The sequence below is a fragment of the Adelges cooleyi genome, unplaced genomic scaffold, assembly GCF_023614345.1.
Source record: "Adelges cooleyi isolate 19-005CV unplaced genomic scaffold, UGA_ACOO_1.1 ACOO_flye_CR_arks_rails_tigmint_CR_PRNA_30, whole genome shotgun sequence".
Lineage (NCBI taxonomy): Eukaryota > Metazoa > Arthropoda > Insecta > Hemiptera > Adelgidae > Adelges > Adelges cooleyi.
In genome coordinates, this window is record NW_026095971.1 from 1,652,290 (window position 1) to 1,669,282 (window position 16,993).

Genomic DNA, 16,993 nt, shown 5'->3' on the forward strand with positions numbered 1-16,993 from the left:
AACAAGCAAACATAACATACAGGACGTATGGGTTGTGTGCAAAACTATAAAATTGCTAAGCATAAATAACGTATTTAAGCTATTTTACACTTCTTCACTTTTTTCAAAAGATAAACAAAACGCAAAACCTTTGAAAAATCATACATATCACATCTAGAACATGCATTTGTGGGATTTATAAAGAACATCACACGCGTATATTTGTTACAAAAAAAAACCTTAAATTTTCTTGTTCCAGTCTAACAAATTTTTGTTTTGCTCATTGTGTTGACATGCCAGTTACGCTGTCTTTCGCCATTATGTACACCACACTGCCACAATAAGCGTACTTAGACACTTCGCTCGTTAATTATTTTATTTAGTCGAGTCGTCGAAAACAACTCGACCGATTGTGTCATTATATAGACGATTAATGATACCTGGAGCACAGTGTGTAGGAAGACGTTTTTCCTACTTTGTGGACTGCCGTTAAGGCACATTGCTGAGTCTATATCAACCAATAGTAATAATTAAAAATGATGAAATCAGCCATAGAGACATACCAGTATACTGTTTTAATGTGTTCCATACAACGGTTGTGTAAATACAAAGTTCGTCCACTTAATGGCAAGTCTCAGTAACTAATTTCGAATGTGTCATGTACTAGTAACTAAATACTATTTCCTAGATAAGTTAGCGATGAATTAATATACAACTATGAATTATAAGAAAACAATTTATAAAACTTTAAATTATTCTTATACAGTTCTAGTCAGGTTTATTTCCAAATAAGCGTTAACTGTAGCGATAGCTGTAATAAATATTTTCTAAAAATAATGTTTAAAAACAAGATTGTGAGTTCATAAAAACGTTATAAAAAATATAAATTCAATTCTCAGGAATTATCAATGTTGACCCATGTTTTTAGTTTTATCCTTAGAATCTAGATACTTTTGCTCTAAGTCAAGCTATTGCTTATTGGGGAGAGGTTATTTATTTACTATAATATGTTGTTTTGATTTTAATTAGACTCAATGTCTCAAATAGCAAATTTATATATTATTATCATTAAAACTATTATTTTACGTATACGTATCAGCATACTTGTTGTAATGTGTTTATTATTCACCTTTGTATATATTACAGTCGGCGTCTTGGAGGGAACAAATTAAGGATCGAATCGACTATTGTTCTTTTGTATTGTAAGTATGTAAGTATACTGCTTCTATATGACAATAAAAACCGGCCGATTACAATATTCAAATTCGCATTACGTTACGTTTGCCAACCTAAGACGTGTACCTACCTACTACGACGTGTGATATTATTACCTGCGAGCTATTTGTTCGTTTACACTTCATTATACTTGGGTATGTAGATTTTTTTTTTTTTTTAATAATAATTCTTTTTGTACATGGAACGTCATGACACATGGCGGCGGCGATATGCACGTGATACCGCATCGGCCATAGGTAAGTATTAATGTATTGTGTACTGCCGTTTTCCAGTTGACCGAGTCCATTGCGCAATTATGTCAAAACGCGTCGAGGGTTATTACGATCACGTTTTTAGTTGCAATCGAATCACAAAGATCCGAGACGATAACGCGGAATAACATAATATTGTGTACGTCATCCATATGCCGTATAGTTTGTTGATCAAGTATCGGTCAACCTATAACGGCCCAAAGGTCCACCGCCAGACTGAGATAGACAATTTTGTTCGCATACATAGTATAGACAACGCTAATTGATTTTAACTGACCCGCCCGAATTGACGGGTTTTTAGGGTTCACACGTGGTCCGCCTTGAGAAATGTGTTCCGGCAGTTTAAACTAGGTTAGCCTCGTCCCATACCGAGTGATACATATACACGCATTTATTTTAGTTTTGCACTTCTTGCGTCTTATTTCCGGTTCCGAAACGTGACCGACCTCCACAATGTTATTACTCTGCGACGGTCCTACTACTCGGTCGCTAATGCACCGTAATTTGAGTGCCTACCTAAATGTTTATATTATATTTATATATATATGGAACTGGAATAGCTATTCTCGCTGAGTTTATTTTAATATATTATTACATAGAGTTTTCTAAAATGAACATCGTCCGACTTTATATGGCATGTAGGTTGGTACCTTAATGCATTATAATGTAAAAAAATTGGCAATAATTTACTAGCAAATGTACAGTTAAGCGTGCTCCGTTTCCATGGTCGGACCTACTAAAACGATTATAGCCAAAATTTGGTTTTAAAATAAAACCGGTGTAAAGTATAAAAACACGTTAGTGCTAGTTACGGAGGCAAAAATATGCGACGACCACATTTTGTAGTTGACTATATAATTGTAATTTCGTTGTTTGTGTTTACTATTTACACATAAACATTGAAAAAATTATATTATTTTATAGTTTAGAAAGATCTGTTTTTTTGTTTTAAAATATTATAATTTATAATAGACCACACCACTTTTCATCTTATATCGAATATAAATTGTTGATAAGTTGGGTAAGTTGTAAACGTAATAAATGCGTTCAATAATTCTTTTTAAATGTATTATACACTCTTTTTGATTGCGAAATTTTTTTTGTTTGAGTACAAATTGTGTGAAATAGCAGTTCTCGATAAAATTGGTATTTAATTGTTAGACGACCGGTACAAGTAGCGTTTCTTAAATGACATTTTTTTACTGTGTATAAAATATTAGCTGTGTCGTTAAGTAATGCGATTGTGCGATCTAGTGGAATCGACTGAACATTTTTTTTACAGATCATTACAGCAGAATAAACATTACATCATGTAAATCGAACAAAAATTGTAATATACGCTTCGTCTGATCGAATTAAAAAAAAACTCAATTGTACTACAGAGACACACGTTCGTGTTAGATATGCCTTGTTAGTTGTTATTATTATTATTGCTGGGACGATATAAACCGTACTTCGGGTGTAACAAAAAAACATGTAAAATGAACAAAATAGGTAATAACTATGTTTACGGTTTCTTGGTAACGATTGCGCGTCTACGGCGTGTCCGTAAACGCACATAGTGTTACAATTTATAGTAATATAATATTATTGTATACTTTCATATGCGTCTTTAATGTTTTAATGCATACATCATGTATTGTGATCAAGTTCAAAGCTTTCGATCACGACATCTGTTTGAAGTCTGGACTGCATTTCGTAAAAATAAGTTTTTGGTCTTATAATTTCTGTTGATAAAAACATAAAAGTATTTGTATTTGTTTTTAAATTGTGATTTCGTTTTGAGAGATATTTTAAGAACATTACCAACATCGCCTACAAGAACACATTGCATTCTTATTTTGCTATTATCCCGCATGTCTGCATTCCATACCAAGCTATAACCAATACGCCGTAGGTAAAAATATTAGGTATTATCTGAAGGATTTCTGCGTCCCTAGTTTTGGACCTTTTCGGGTTTCGCCGTTGATGTCTGCGACCAATTAGGAGCGGAATAAAACAATTTGTACGGCAGGTAGAATCTGGAGGTGCTAGTTAATTTTTTTTTATTTGTGTGTGTGTGTTCTAGTAAGGAGAGAGCGAAACGACCGTTGTCTCGAAATGTTTTCATTATAATAAACGGTCGATTGTAGCCGGTGACTTTAACGAATCGTCCGCAAATGAACGACAGTCAACACTCGTGCGATCTCGTCATTTCGGCGCGTTAAATTGTAAACAAACTGGAACGAAATTCATTCGCTCGGTGCCCGTCGAACCAGCGTTATGCACTCAACATAGTGTGTATTATAATATACATTAGCGTGTAGTATAATATAATATTATACTTACGCTTGTCTATAATATATTATATTCGCCGTCGTACACATATAATAATATGTGTGAGCTGGCGAGTGCGCGAGTAGAGTATATACGAATCGATTGTGTTAAAACTGGTTTCGGTACGCCCACGCGTCCGGTCAAGTGTATTATATGTATTATACAAGGAGATATTGTAGTCGCGTCGCATTCGTCCCCGTTGTATAATAATACCAGCAATAGTTGTAATAATAATAATAACAACAACAACAACTATTGAGATGACAACGACCACCACCGCGACTTGACGATAATAACTGTAATAATCGTTGACAAAATCGTAAAACTCCGTTAACGGTATCACGAGCGACTGCTGCGGACCGACCATCCGACCTGAATAATTTATAATTGTCTCCACTATGCCCACAGACAAGTATCGTGAGTTTTTAGGGATAGTGTTTGGTTTTTCTAGCTATTGTCAATGCGCGCCTATTACGCGGTGCACGTTTCTGGCTTCAGACTATGAACGAGGGCGCGTTCAAGAGGATGGCGGCGGTGCAAAGACGCGTGGCACTAAGGGTGGCGACGAGCTACTGAACCGTCTCCGGTGCGGCAATCAACGTGGTCTCATCCATTCCACCTTTGAAGCAATTAGCAGAAGAGAGAAAGGAAATACACCATGGTTCGGATCGAACTTCGGTAAGGACGAGGCTGTTCGCAAGATGACAGGCGGAGTGGGATGTGGCCAGGCGGTGCTCCAGCAGCTACAGTGCAGTAGACTTCCATGTGACACAAGTATTAACGGACATGGATGCTTCAGACGACTCGCCGAATTGTGCCCAGTGCAGTCACGTTACCGACGATGCAGAACATGCAATTTTTTATTGCTAAGCATGGCATAGGTGGAGGGGGCAGCTGTTAGCATAAAGTTGAAGATTTTCGCCCGGAGATGTTAGTCGAGGAAATGATTAGGTCAGAGGCAACGTGGAACGCAGTTGCGAGTTTTCTTCGGTGTGTCACGGGGACCAGGGAACTAAAGGAGCATCGGCGCCAGGAGAGACACCGATGACTATCAATTGCATTATTATTGTATTATATTATTATTAATAGTATCGTGTGACAACGGGTGTAACACTTCTGTGAGCCTGCCTTGCCCCGAGAGGGAAACATGTTTTATGTTGTTCGATTGATAATTGTAAGTTTGTTGAATAAACAGCACCGGACACCGGGAATGGGGGGGGGGAAGTAATGGCCTATGCTAGCCCCCCCCCCCCCGACTGTCAATGGGTGCACATGTACAAAAAAAAAAGAAGCACTATCATCCGTGTTGTTTTCATAACGAAATAAAGAAAAAGTCTCCGCCCTATACTAGAGCAAAGGCCTAATGGTATATTTATGATTTTTGGCTATAAATCAGTAGGGTTGGTTTACATATTTATACACAGCACATAAAAAATTGAAAAATCATGATGTATTTAAAAGGAAAAAATATTTGAGAAATAACGTTTTATACAATTTTTGTTTTTGTAAGAAATTTTATATTTAAATACTTTATCGGAAAATCGTTATCCTAAAATTTTTGAAAGATCATAACTAATATAGTATTTGATATAAATTATGTACACAATTCCTTTTTTGTGAAGTCCTTTTGCAATAACTTTGTTTTCTGCTTTAATATACAATTTAAATGGTATTATATTTTAGTTGTTAACATAGCAATTTCATATGATTATTTATAAGCTAAATAAAGATTACCTACTATTTTGTTAGCTGAAATATATAAAATTAAAGTCTATTAATTATGTTAAGCACGTTGTAAAGTATACAAACTAGTAATCATCCGACATTCGAAATCAACCGTACAACATTTTCCTAGAAAACTAATGCCACTAATGAATCATTTGATGTTATACAGACAAGTATGATTATTTTTTTAGGGTTAAACAACTTTTAGCGGCAATGTTTTATAGATATATAATTATGTATCATTAACGAAGACAAATTAGTGGGCGATTCCATATTCAGACATCAGTAATTGAGATGTCGGCATGTGATTTGGTACACCTATATAAGCATAGATTATTTATATGTATTTTTTTAAATAAAAACTATTACTTACCATTCGACAGAGAAACATTATTTTTATGATGCAATTTTTTTGTTGTACTAACAAACAAAGTAAGAGCTATACATATCGTGTAATAGGTGTTTTTTTTTTTAGTGAGCTGTAAGCATATTGCATTCGCAATTATTTTAACGATATAAAGGGTTTAAATAGATTTTTACTTGAAAATATCATTGTTTTAAGCTAACTAACTAATTAGTGTATTTGTAGACGGATTGATGAAAAACGCTTGTCGTTGCGCAATATTTGATGATAACATTATTATGCTTGGCAGCGTTACACATTATGGCACCTCTGACGTGCCTATATATTTTTCCAACCAGGTCAACCGTGGTCAGTTCCTGCGGTGTGATTATAATAATTGTATGTTTCTTGTGTCTGACATCAGCGTTTGCGAATGCGCTGGCGAAAAGTAAGTACATTAGTCTTCTCGTTCGTCTTTTTAAGTTTTTTGTCGATACCGTCGTGGTTGTGCGTACATGTCATTGAAATCATTACAAACGGATGCTGGTGGGCGGCCGTTTTATATAATATATATAATATTAAAACATGACCTATTAATGAACAGTGTTTGCCAAGGTTCGTATTGACGGCAAATACGAATTGGACGACACTTTTAGCGCGTTGCATAATCGCACATTTCACATTCAAAGGTTATAGCGGCGTACATATTGTTGCAATGTTATTCATATTATATTAATTGTCGCTAAAACGGAAGCTGTACTTGTTGAACACTGTAAAACGATTTAAATAATATTATCGTGTACCGATGTGTAGTTTGATTTGATTTATTTATTTTTAATACACGAATAAATAATTTGGTGTCGTTAGGATAAGGTAGGTAGGGGGCCAACTTCTTTTAACCAGCTAGTTTAATTTTGGAACTACTTTGGTTGTTATCGAAACACGGACACAACACTTTAAGAAGTCACTTGTTGAAATACAATAAGTATTTTCTAAGTGTGTTATTTAGTACAACGCTTTGCGCCTATAATGATTGCGAAGTGCAAACTAGTGTAAGAGTACAATTTAAAAATAATAAAAGCTCTTTATTTTTTGGTCGGTCGCGAGTTATTTTAGTTTGATTTGACAAATCAAAAACATGTTTAATGTTTGCCAATTTCACATTAAAAGTATTTGATTGATTTTGAGATATTTTTCCAAATCCGATAATCGAATCATCCGTTCAGTTACAGTTTACCGAGTCATTGTAAACGTGTGCAACCTTAAGCATTTGTTGGGTGCTACACTAGACAATAATAATATGTGGACCCGATGAACTATTATCTCAGTTACCTTGAACAACGTCAACAGTCGTGTTATATGTTTGTCACGTTCGCAATTATTGTTAATATTGTGACGAACAACGTTTAGCCGTTCGGTGTATAATATAACAAATAATGGCAAATTCCTATTGTAAATGCACTTGTCTTAAAATATGCTTGAGTCTTTCGGCTTCTCCGCCATGCCAGCCGGATATTGTCGCTTAAAACCTTAACAACACGAAGCCGAAGGTGATGATTATGTTTGAACAAGGAGCGTATACATAATATATAGAGTGTTTGTGGACGATGCAAATAGTATTGTAAAGATCTTCATAGCACTAAATAAGTAATTATATTTATTTAGCCTTAATTGAGTTGTTATTGTTCGAAGATAACGGTTTGTTTTAAAGTCGACGGTAATAATGTATTGGTTTTAGATTAGAACCTCGTCGTGCTTTGACGGTAAAAATCATCGACTCGTAAGTCTTATTACGAAAAATTAAAAATTAACTCAGATTTCTTAAGGTTTATTGGTAAAATATTTTAAACTTTCCCAAAGGTCATAATATCTACTAATAGGCTTAGACTTTAGAGGTAGTCCAAAGAAAAACTAGGTTGATATAATAATAAAGACATGAAAGTGTTTAGAATGAATAGCTTAGGAGCAACTATAATATAATATAATTAATATACTTATTTAGTAATAAACATATTTTAATATTAACAACATTATACATTTTAACAATGTACCATATCTATTAAAATGAGATGGTATTAGATAGGTACATTTTATTAATTTAACAAAAATATCGTTTTGTTAAGTATTGAGTATTTAACAGACAATGAGCATTGTATTTATTTATACAATTTTTAATTTTAATATTAAAAAAACGATATTACGCAAAATTAACAGTATATTTGAAAAAATTATGTGAATAAATTATTCAATATTAATATTACAATAAAATAATAACGATTAGCATTTGCGCAAATAACAAACGATTTTTAGTAAATAAATAAAATAATTTGTATTTTACTGAAATCACTTGTCGACGTAGAACTGCTAGAACATAGTAAATCTTCTGGGAAAACTAAGAAAATTAACAAATGATTTTTATAATCCAGATTTTTTTTTGTCATGTAATGTGTAAAAATTAAATATACACTGTATATTTTGTGTTTCTTACAATAATTGAATTTATTATTTTATATGCAGCTATCCGTTTTTTTTGGCGAAACACTAAGTAAAATAATATTATATAGGTAGTCATTATTAATCTATGAGCAGCGTAACTAATGATTATTAAATAGACGTTACAGGAATTCTAACTATGTATTTGGAGATTAATATTGCAAGTCAATAGTAAATTCTTAAAAAAAAAAATACTATTAAAAAAATTGGAATTACAGACACAAAGTTATAAATGTTTATTTTACTGAACACAAACTATTAACTGTATCGAGTATCGCATTTGTATATAAGGGAATTCTGTTGGCGTTTAAAACGATTGATTGGGATTGTTGCCAATTTCTATGGTTTTGTAAGTATATTCTCGATTGTGTTCTAGATCGGATTTAGTTACGGTACCCAGTAAACCACAGGATTCTTTTACTTCCCCAGTAGCGTTGTCTGCCAGAATTAATAACAACAACAGCTATGTACCATAAATTATAAGAACCGTATTGTTTCCGTATTGGATGTTTGGCTGAATTTTCTCCTTAGGGCGACAGATACATATTATATCAGGGCCGCGAGTGCTACTAATTGCTTTCAAGCTTTTCAAACAAAATTTGCAAATCCGTATAATAGTACATAATACTGTTACTATATGGTCGCTGTGGGACATTGTAAGTGTATACGACGAAGCCGACCCCAGAATTGATGGCAACCGATTGCCAATAATTTAACGACTGGGTACCTTTCGAAGACTTGTCGTCCGTGGGTGCTCATGTTCCCAACGGGACTTAATAAATTAAAACAATGCGTTTACACCCTCCACTTTTACTACAGCCCGACGACGACGACCAATCGACTGTGCACATAAGTATTAGGTTTTGGCTCGTTATGGGGAGAAAGGACTGTGTGCATGCAGTTTTATTACTTATAAATATTTTTATTTCCTATCACGGCTGTACCGCTTTGTTCCGTTTAACGCTATAATTTTCCTTTCTATTGCCCTCTTAAATATATATATATAATTTACATGAAAACCTATTACTATTCTGGCTCGCATTTGTAACGTTTAAACAGTTTAGATGCAAATTAGTAAACTTTAGAAATCTGTCCATAAATGCAAATAACGATTATCTATAATTGGAAGTTTCATCGTGCACAAATCATTATTCATTATAAAAGTATTCTTCGATACGCGGAGAGGATTAAAATTACAAACTAAATTTCCGGTCGTGGTAAGTTTATCAGAAATGTATCGCGTTAAAACATAATTTAATTTTTAACACTTCACAACAAAGAAAATCATGATACACACTGACACACGTGTGATTGAAAATTAAATATTACATGTCATTGACATTATCAGAGTGAACATTATATTCTAGTTGGAAGAGAACAATGTGTGTAGAATAACATTATCATTTAAACGATGTTGAAGTCTACGGAAAACTAATATTACTCACATGATGGAAAACAGAGCAATTGTTTCCACTTAAATTCAATTGTACGTGGATTTAAAATCGAAAGTCACTGTGCACATTGAATGGAATGACAATGGTAATTACAGTGACATGCGGTCAGTGTAAGTGAGTATAATATACTCATTCAAGGACAATATATTTATTTATTTTTTAAATTCTGTATGCTCGAACGTTTTTGCATTAACTAAATTGTTTCTGCGGGGAAGCGACGGCACGCCATTAGTTTGTTCAGTATAAATGACAACTTAAAATCCCAATAGTTCGTTAATACACATTGGACCAACATTATTAGATACAAAAAAAAAAATCGACGTTTCTTTGGTAGCTAGTAATAGTTTCAAAGAAAATAGTTCATGTCATCACTTTAAATGTTTATGTTATAAGATGCTAGCCGGGAAAAATACATTATTGCTCTAGAGACTAGAAAATCTATTTTCAGTGAACAATTTCAACTGAAGGATACATTGTCAAAGCTTTAAATTAATAACATTGATTTTATTAAACCGTAATTAACTTATACAGATATAAAAACTTTTATTGCAGTAGTGAATATGTCTAGTGTAGTGTTCTACTAAAAGTATTTGTAATAATTTTTTTTATTCATAAAATACCGGTTATTTTTCATTTTTTATTGATTTTTACGATTAATATAAAAACACGAAACGTCTATTTTATATTATTTTACAACATTAAATGTATGCAGTTGTATTTATTAAATTTTTTCTAATCGTGTTATTCATAATATTTTATCTAAAAAGGGTGAACCTTCTATCGTTATTTTTTACAACGTGTATGCGTATTTAAATAATATAATAACATAAATTCTATAGTAAAATTATACCATTGGATACATAAATATTGAAATTTATATTCTTTGTCATTTTTTCTGAGTGTTTCCATAAATTGTAAAAATGTGTAGGTTATGAATTTAATGACTGTAAGTAAAAAAAAGTCGTTAAACCGTAAAGTAAACGATAATAGATATGAATGCATGTTAAAAATCGCACGGGTAAAAAATAAAATCAACTTTATAAGGAAGTAAAAAAATATCCTTACAATTAAATACAATGGTCTTTTATATATTTTACTGAGTATAAAATTTTCTACTAGGTTGTAAATGTCATGGTGCTAAATTTAGGGCTCTTCCATTTTGAAATTATTAACAATATGACGTTTGGAATAACTTCAAAAGTACCGCATGTTTAGTAACTAAGTTGGATTAGGTAAAGATCGATAAAAAATTATTCCATTGATAGATGATCAAATTTTAATAAGTGTGTTGCAGAGAAAACTACAGATTCACGATTTATTTTGTTTGCAGACATTTGTTGATTTGGAACTTCAAAATCATAAGATTATTTCTAAGCTTTAACTTCAATAAGAAAATTTTAGATGAATCAAATAATACATTTAAATGTTTTAGTAAAAACCCTCATCAACGAATACCAAGTATATACTTATTTCTTTAATTTCTATGATATTCAGTGTTACAATATAAGTACAATGGACCGCCAAAAAGGTTGATAGGTACTTTTGTGTAGATTTTTGATTATGTCCAAAAACACATCTTAAACGTTTTTGAACGTAGATTAAAGAATGTTATTTTGATTTCAAAATCGATGACATCCTACAAATCAATACATTATTACCATTTCTGACTGTATTGTTTTCATGAAAGTAATTTTGGGTTTGTTTAATGCGAATTTTAATTTTAATTTAATCGTTATTAATTGCCTTATTGAATTTCAACCTTTAAGAGGGGTTATACCATATTAAGGATTACCATATTTATTCACACCATTGAAAAGCTAATCCATATAAAACAAATATTCCGAGAATTTTTGTTTTGTTTTTAATATTGTCTTATAGTAGTAGAAAAAAATATATACAACGTTTAAAAATCCATACATTAACATGCCCACGCGGCTAATACAATAATAATTATAATGATATATAGCCAAGCATATCATTATTTAAATTGGCGGTAATACAATTATTAAATAAATAGGACTCTTTCCATCGTAAGATGACAGAATTGTTTTTTTTTTGCCATTCATTCGACCGAAAACGAATTTGTACACACTTTTCAACAACGCGTATTTGATTAATTTTGTTGTTCTTGTACGATTAGATTTTATGATTCACAACGCCAACCAATATAAATAATCACTATTCAGGAGCCAGCAGGTATAAAGCATGTTGCATGTTTTATCATTTTAGCCGTTAGGCTTTAAGTAGACTGTAAGTTTTTTTATTTATCTTCATTCGGTTGAATTATATTCCTACCCTGATTTAATAATAAAATATGTGCATTCTAATTTATTGTTTTATACCCAAAACAGAAGCGATTAAACAAATATTTTTTAGGTCGTAATGAAGTTTGTAAAATCGCATAATAACGTCATATACTATAGAGTGAGCTTTGATCCAGGGTTAAACATAAAGGTTTTTGATGTCATTTTTCATTAATTAGACACGTAAAACAGGCTGACAACGTACGTATTTTAAATATTATTTATTTTTAACGTTATTTAATCACTCTGCGTAGTTCTTTTTTAATATAGTTGGTTCATTTGGTCTTTGTTATTATTGTTATATTATTTTCCGCTGTGAATTTAAAATTATAAATTCTAATATTAACCTAATGTGTATTTATATAGCTTTAGGGTTGATTTTTTTTTTTGTATTTAGCTTTGATCTGGAGCTGATAAGCTATTCGATGATTTCATGGTTAGGTTTTTTTGTTATTATTTTGTTTATTATTATTAAGTCTACTTGGGTTAGTTCAGGTATAAAATTATCAATATTAGTGTACAGTGGTGTTAAGGCATAGTCGGGACGGAGCACCACGGGTTAGGTTAAACCACAATTCTACAGTAATTATTTTAACTGAAAGTAATAAAATGTTTGGTCCAATAAAGTGCCTTTCGGATACTATTTATAATCTGTAGTCTTACTTCATGGAGAAATCTGTTCAGCGGCTTACAAAGTTAGTTAAGACACACAATAAAAACTAAAAACACACATATTGTAAAAACAATACGTTCTGAGATCTACATCGAAGTTAAAAATCAGGGAAATGATCAGAGAGTTTTTTCCTTTATTAATTGTTTCTTTTTTTTAGGCGTAATTATAGCACTTTATTTGCGAAACTTAACTACAAATTAAATATCACTCAGTAAATAATCTTTTGGTATTTAGTATATTTACAATAACTTATTAATTAGTCCTGGGCTCTGTAGAGTTATACAAGCGAGCAAAGAGTTAACATGAATTTTAATAAATATATAATATGTGTTAAGAAACAGGATAGGTCGCACGGAACACTCATTAATCATTAAATACTATCGTACATACAATGTTAATTGTAGCAATAAATGTAAAATCACGATAACATTAACGACAAACTGTTAACATGATAATATGAACTACCATAAAAATAAAACTCCTATTTAAAATTAACCATAATTAATGTGCAATAAATTAATTTGTTGTTGACACATTTGATAATAATTGTATAGGTACTAAATTGACACGTTTAAGGGGAAAAACATTGTACGTGATCATTAGTTGCAGCACTAACTTTGCGCGGAGGTTGTAGATATTATATTTATTTGCCGTACAATTACTTTTTATAGGTACTCCGAACTTAAAAATTACAGTGTAACAAAAGGTACACAGGGCATAAAGTATATAGGCGATAAAATATAACATATTTTAACTTTTTAAATTTTGAAACACAGATGTAATAAATAAAAATACTATACAGTAAAAACCGTATACCCATTTTTTATTAACGACTTGCATTACGTTATACATATTTTTATAATATGTAAATAATAAAATAACATTGTAGTTGAAAGAAAAATATTTTCCAATAGAACATATTGAAAATAGTATAATAGTTTTATAATTAAATCGCTTTTTTGTACTTTAGTTTTGCCGATTTTTTGTATTTTTACTAACAGGATGGACCCCAAATGGAAAAGCTAAACTTAGATAAAATTTTCATTTGCAGCTGACGAGATTTTATGTAAAAAAAAAAAGTGAGATTACCAAGAAGTGAAAATCAATTTAATCAGTCCGGAAACGGGCATGACAAATACATAGGTGCAGCATTTTGTTACGCGTACCAGTCAAACGGTTTTAAGTAATGGATTAATAATAGTGAGTATATAATAAAATTGTATTTTTTAAATTTTTAGCGAGGCAAGAACATATATTGTAGGTACTTAAAACTTAAATACAGGTCGACCGGTGTTTGAATATAATTACCGTCCTTCACCCTGAGGTAAGTTAGCGGCGGCTAAAGAATCAATCAAATGGCTTAAGCGGCGGTGGCGATTGACTAGGTTACGCGGATAACTACTAATAGCTAGTAGCCGCAATTACAGTGTTGGTATTTTTCTCGTGTTGGTCAACTAAAACGATTGCTTCCCGTTTTGCCTTTTATGAACTGGAGAATAATATTATTATAAATCATCTTCAGCGGCGGCGATTTATCATCGTACATACAATATAACGCGCACGAATCATCTGTCAATGCAAATATATATCTGACTTCGCTCCTTGTGCGTTCACTTTAAAGTATATATTGAAAACGCTTTATTGTACAAAACGACGACCGGCAGTGGTGTAGTTGTCGAGATTTCCACACGAGAGAGAGGGAGATGATTAAATTGTTTGTTTCGAATAATAACTCTCCCGGAGCCTACGTAACATTCCAGACAGAATTAAAAAAAAAAAAAAAGTCAAGTACAATTTTTGTTGAAATTTGGTAGAAAATATGATTTGTTAATCATTTATAGTGATTATAATTGTGAGTGTTGTTGACATTGTTTACCTATTTTGTTTTATGGTTAAAATGTATTTCATAAAATATGATTTTTTAATAATAATTTAGTTACATGGTTATATTTTATAATAAAACAATTATACAGATAAAACAATTTAGGATGAAAATATTTAAACCAAAATAATACAATGTGTCAATAATACAGTAATCATATTTATAACACTTATACTGTTATTTTGTGTATCCTTTATTTATGAAAGGGAAGAGTTTCATTTTTTATTATTTTTTTTATTTATTGAGATTCTTCATATTACAATTTATCTCGACAATTAGAGTTTCATTTTATATCATAAATCTAAGAAAGACTAAAGTAGATATAATTTTATACTATTAGTTATTATATTAACTTAAGTGTTATTTATGAGTAGAAAACAGTTTCTCTTAGTTTTCAAAAAGTTTGACCTTTTTGTTCTTACTAAAATTAATAAATAAACGGTTTAAGTATAAAATCAAACGTATAAATATTTAAATTCACAGTATGTTTTATAAAATAACATACTAAAAAAAACACATTATTAAACAATTTAAATTAAAAAAAAAAGGTCATATTTCAGCCGAGTCTGCAACCACGAAAGAGCATTTTCATATCTCGTCGAAGTATCGAGTAAATTTAGAGTAGTGGTAGAATTATAGACAATAATATAGTATATTAAGAAGCAGTAACAAGCTAGTATATTAAAACATCAAGTTTCTGGCTAGTATTGTAGTGTTTAATATCTGGTTTAAAACAGTTCATAGAGAATTTGGGCGCTTAAACTATTTTGAATTTATCATTTAGTTCTAATTTGAACGTTGAACGTACAACATATCTCCTACCTCCTATCTCTTACCCCCCCAACCCCAACCCCAATCCTATTCCCACCCCACCCCAACCCCATCTCTGTGTTCTAACGCTTTTTTCGTTATTAAAGTATATACACTTTTTTTGGTAATGTGCCAGAGCTAAGAAATGAAAATGTCAATAATTAATTTAAAATTTTTTTGTTATTAAGGACCTATAAAGAATGTATGGTAAAAATTTCATACATTTTTGAAGTATAGTCGCACACCCATTAGGTGATTTCACGTGGAATGACCCTTAGAGCAAAATGCACATTTTTTTTAAATAAAACACTTTTTTTTTTTTTGATAAATTTTTTCTCTAAAAAATTGTCTAACCTATCCTAACTGCGCTTTACCCTAGGGCAAAATAAAATGTGTTATGTCATATTTTTATTTACCGGAAAGTGTTTTATAATGTTGTACGGAACCCCAATATAATTAAAGGCGCACTATGTAGGCAATTAAAATACTGTTGTCAATACAAATAGGTGTTCAATTGTATTTGGTTGACAGATTTTCGTTATAGTCGTTTTTCAATAGTGCATACAAATCTAATTTGCATTATCACATCTTGGTTCTTAACATTTCTGATAAAATATATTTTTATTATTTAAAAAATAAAATATTGGCATCGGCATTGTGTAAATGTAGGTCTAACCGACAATTTAGTAAATAATGTAAGTGGGGGTGAGAGATAGGAGGTAGGAGATATGTTGTACGTTCAACGTTCAAATTATAACTAAATGATAAATTCAAAATAGTTTAAGGGCCCAAATTCCCTATGAATTGTTTTAAGCCAGATATTAAACACTACAATATTAGCCAGAAACTTGATGTTTTAATATACTAGCTTGTTACTGCTTTTTAATATACTATATCATTATCTATAATTCCACCACTACTCTAAATTTATTCGGTACTTCAACGAGACATGGAAATGCTCTTTCGTGGTTGCAGACTCGGCTGAAAAACTTTTTTATTATTTCATCATGCATGATGTGTACGATTATTGTTTTACAATGATTAATTTTCTTAAATCGCATTACTTACGTGACCAGGCCTGTGTGTAATCGAAGTCTTAGCGTACTATAATGTAAACGGTATTATACGGCTTCGTAGTCGTTGGCTGTTGGGCTCTTTTAATGTTTACACGGGCGTTCAGATTTTATGGCAATAAAACTTAATAGTCTACTTGGAAATTATTTCCTCGAACGAATGAACTTTTTCATGGGTTCGTGTTATATCCGGTCGTCTCGTGTATACAAGTGTATATAGACTGTGTAAAGCGTTGCGCACAGAATTTATTTTCGTCCACTACGACTGGATACATGACATTCGTTTCTAATTTATATTACACGCAACTTATACTGAAATATCTTTATATATATATATATATAACATCACATAACGTATACAACATCAACAGTACACCCGTAAACTGATTTGGCATTTTTATAGTGTAAATATAACGTTATTGTATTATTATGGGCTTGACGTATTCAAAGTGATT